The 4,715-nt window shown below is 47.5% G+C and overlaps 1 non-coding gene across 1 annotated transcript; it reads right to left on the minus strand.

Annotated features, from left to right (window-relative positions):
- Nucleotides 1–4,643: 4,643 nt before the first annotated feature.
- trnae-cuc (transfer RNA glutamic acid (anticodon CUC)) lies at nucleotides 4,644–4,715 on the minus strand. Its single transcript has one exon. It is a non-coding gene; the product is annotated as a tRNA-Glu (tRNA).

The raw sequence follows: 4,715 nt of genomic DNA on the forward strand, positions 1-4,715 counted from the left end.
TTTCAATAAGGTCCCCACTCATCCTTCTAAACTCCAACGAATACAGACCCATAGTCCTCAACCGTTCCTCATGCAACAAGCTCTTCATTCCAAGGATCCTTCTTGTGAACCACCTCTGGACCCTTTCCATCATTGGGTGACTGGCAGAAGGCAGAGAGTGTGGAAAAAGGGGTCTTTTTAAGGATGGCAGCCAGTGACTAGTGGTGTGCTTCAGGGGTCGGTGCTGGGACCACAACTTTCCACAATATACATTAATGATCTGGAAGAAGGAACTGAAAGCACTGTTGCTAATTTTTCAGACGATACAAAGATCTGTAGAGGGATAGGTAGTATTGAGGAAGCAGGCGGGCTGCAGAAGGACTTGGACAGGTTAGGAAAGTGGGCAAAGAAGTGGCAGATGGAATACAATGTGGAAAAGTGTGAGGTTATGCACTTTGGAAGGAGAAATGGAGGCATAAGCTATTTTCCGAATGGGGAGATGCTTAGGAAATCAGAAGCACAAGGGGACTTGGGAGTCCTTGTTCACGATTCTCTTAAGGTTAACATGCAGGTTCAGTCGGCAGTTAGGAAGGCAAATGCAATGTTAGCATTCATGTTGAGACAGCTATAATACAAGCCCAGGGATGTTCTTCTGAGGCTATATAAGGCTCTGGTCAGACCCTATTTGGAGTATTGTGAGCAGTTTTGGGCCCCATATTTAAGGAAGGATATGCTGTCCTTGGAAAGGGTCCAGAGGGGGATCACAAGAATGATCCCTGGCATGAAGAGCTGCTCGTATGAGGAATGATCGAGGAGCCTGGGTCTGTACTCGTTGGAGTTTAGAAGGATGAGGGTGCATCTTATTGAAACGTACAGATACTACGAGGCCTGGATAGAGTGGACGTGGAGATGGTGTTTCCACTTGTAGGAAAAACTAGAAGCAGAGGACACAATCTCAGACTAAAGGGACAATCCTTTAAAACAGAGATGAGGAGGAATTTCGTCAGCCATAGGGTGGTGAATCTGTGGAACTCTTTGCCGCAGAAGGCTGTGGAGGCCAAATCACTGAGTGTCTTTAAGACAGAGATAGATAGGTTCTTGATTAATAAGGGGTTCAGGGGTTATGGGTAGAAGATAGGAGAATGGGGATGAGAAAAATATCAGCCATGCTTGAACGGCGGAGCAGACTCGATGGGCCGAATGGCCTAATTCTGCTACTATGTCTTATGGTCTTATGGTCATTGCGGGCATCTTGTTCCGAATGACCCTTTATCATCTGTCACTTCTTCTTGCTCATGTTGACACCAAAAAGCTACGAGGAGAAGATCTCTGAGTTAACAGTGGGTTTAGACAACATCAGCACTCAAAATCCTAAATCAATAATTGCCCCTTCGCTGCTCTCAGCTTGAGAATTTTGTCAAACAATGTGATTGACGAGTTTACCAATGGTTTTCAATTCATTCACATGAAGAGATCGCTTCAAGTCCGAGCCGGATATAACACATTTTAAAAACAAGTGTTGTTATTAATTTATTTTTGGGCTCTGTTATTGCATATATTATTAGGGCGGCACGGTGGTTATCATTGCTGCCTCACAGCACCATGGACCCCATAACTAGAATTATGATTTTTCTTTGGATGTAAGTGTAATTTAGCTGCTGTCGTAATCTCACCGGCACACATTCTACGTCTCCATCTGTCTCTCTTTATTTCCTAATTGTTGCAGCAAACTTGGCAGCGATCGTGATCCTGTCCCGAGGAAGATGTGGCTTCTCCCGATGTATCACCTGCTACTTGGTGTCTATGGCAGTGTCAGACTTCACAGTCATTGTTAGCTCTGTAATACTAAACCGGATTGCTGGCATTTATTTCCCATTCACTTTCCTGTCCATCACACACGTATGTCGTTGCCGGGCTGTCCTAAACTGCACAGTGTTTGGAGTTTCTATATGGCTAACAGTGGCTTTCACCTTTGACAGATACGTGGCAATTTGTTGCCAAAATCTGAAAACAAAATATTGCAGAGCGAAGACAGCGGCAGTTGCCATCGTGGCAATTTGTATATGTTGCTTTTTTGCATCTTCTTTCCTGTATTTGATTTATAAACCGTTGTACATAATTAATGACGTGCCCTGGTTCTGCAATGTAAAGGTCATGTTTTATACATCACCAGTATGGATCGCATATGACTGGATAATCCGCATTTCCACTTGGCTCTCATTCATTCTGATTATATTGCTCAATGCTCTGACCATCAGAAACATCCGAGTGGCCAACAGAGCCCGCAGGAGACTCAGGAGCCAGAACAATGGAGAGAATGAGAGTGACCCGGAGATGGAGAAGCGGAGAAAGTCCATTGTTTTACTGGTCGCCATCTCGGGCAGCTTCATCCTGTCCTATGTGTTAACTGTGATTGCCTTCCTCTACGTTAGGATTGCGGGAACTACTTATTTCTCTGGCTCCAACTTCGAGGAATCAAATTATATTCTGGAGGAAAGCGGAATTATCTTGCAGGTGCTCAGTTACTGCAGCAACCCGTTTATTTATGCTGGGACACAGAGTAAATTCCGAGACGAGTTAAGGAATGGGGTGAAATATCCATTCATTCTGATCCGGAAAATATTTAAATAATGCCAACAGTCCAATGCTGTAATAATTCACCGTTATCGTCCACGTATAAATATTATCCAATCCCAGTTACATTGTCATATTTTGTGTCGTTTATCCTCTGAACGATTTTAGAAATATACAAGCCTGATCACCGCACAAATCAGATTTTAACCTCTTTTCAGTTAGTTGCCAATTCTCTTCCCCATCGAATAAATATTTTGACATTCTGCGGTGTCCGTGCAAAATGCAGGAGAGAGATTCTGACCACTCAGCTGCCATTGAACAGAAAACAATTCTGTGTAATGTGGGGGCCTCGATATCTCTCTGGGTGTGGATTGAATGCTAACGTTGAGCCCTCAATGTATTCTCACAGTAACTTCACTGTAGTGTTAATGTAAGCCGACTTGTGACAGGAGGAAAGATTATTATTATAACGAGAATGTGGACTGCCCAGTGCATTGCTCTTTCCTCAAAAAACGCCCAGGCACACTTGTAACCTTGTGTAGCCAAGCTGTGTCCATATTCATAAGAGCAGAGCAATTTAGCGAAGAAAAAGATGAATTCACGTCCAATCCATTGCACACTCTGCTAGTATTCGAGGCACACCCAGACAGGCAGTCCCAGACAGGCAGTCCCAGACAGGCAGAGCCAGGCAGGCAGAACCAGACAGGCAGGCCCAGACAGGCACTCCCACACACGCACACCCAGAGAGGCACACCCAGACAGGCACTCCCACACACGCACACCCAGAGAGGCACACCCAGACAGGCAGTCCCAGACAGGCAGACCCAGACAGGCAGAGCCAGGCAGGCAGAACCAGACAGGCAGACCCAGACAGGCAGTCCCAGCCAGGCAGTCCCAGACAGGCAGACCCAGACAGGCAGGCACAGACAGGCAGACCCAGGCAGGCAGAACCAGACAGGCAGTCCCACACAGGCAGTCCCAGACAGGCAGACCCAGACAGGCAATCCCAGACAGGCAGTCCGCACTGGTGATGGTGGGGAACTGGAGGGAGCTTGATTGTGCGGGGCCACATTTGTCAATTGGCTCTTTGTTGCTTCTCGAAGCTCCCGCTGCCGGATCGCCGTCATGTCTTTGGCAGCGTCCCGGAACACTCACTGTGTGTGTGGGACGCGCTGGGATGTCACGGGACACTCACTGTATGTGTGGGACACTCTGGGCTGAGGCAGCGTCCCGGGACAGTCACTGTGTGTGTGGAAAACTCTGGGCTGAGGCAGCGTCCCCGGAGACTCACTGTGTGTGTGGGATGCTCTGTATTGAAGTGATCCTGAATTTACACAGTTCAACCTCTGGTGTGACCCAGGAAGCAACTTCCACCAAACAATGGCATTTACCAAATTCAAACAAAATCTGGCCGAATACCAGCCAGATTTTCGCTTGCGTCAGCATCTCTCTCACCTTGCAGCCAATCACTGACCGTTTCTTCCTGCCTCTGTATTTGTTCTCCACCTGGCTCCACAGTGGGTGAGAGAGGGACAAGCAGCAGGATTTTACCCGAACTCTCCATTCACTTGCTGCCAGCAGAACGCGGGGACTGCAGCTTCAATCAGCGGATTACTGCCCATCCCGGGTAAACTCCAACCCGGAGCACAGGCTCAGAAACATGCAGGTACATTATACCCCGCTCACTTAACCTCCGAGCAGCATTGACACAATCCCTCAGTGAGTGGCCCTTCCTTTGAGCTTCTTCTGTTGTATTCAGCTCCTGTGGCCTCAATGGACTGGATTATTTCAGTTCGAAGTTTTCTTGTCATCACGCCCGAGATTCGGACCCTGATCTGGAGGATAATTGTGTCGGTGTGTGCAACAAAATCTGGCCCAATAACACGCAGATTTGCGCTTGCGTCAACATTTCTCTCACTTGCAGCCAATCACTGTCCGTTTCTTCCTGCCTCTGTATTTGTTCTCGACCTGACTTTTTCAGCTCTGATGTGAAGCAACAAATGTCACTGAACTGATTCTGGCAGACCTCTTTCCTGCGAAACTGCGATTCAGCTTCGTTGAACGGTTTGGTGGACAACAATAATTCATCATTCCCTGACCGGGAATTGAACCCGGGCCGCGGCGGTGAGAGCGCCGAATCCTAACCACTAGACCACCAGGGA

The sequence above is a fragment of the Scyliorhinus torazame genome, chromosome 5 (assembly GCF_047496885.1).
Source record: "Scyliorhinus torazame isolate Kashiwa2021f chromosome 5, sScyTor2.1, whole genome shotgun sequence".
NCBI lineage: Eukaryota > Metazoa > Chordata > Chondrichthyes > Carcharhiniformes > Scyliorhinidae > Scyliorhinus > Scyliorhinus torazame.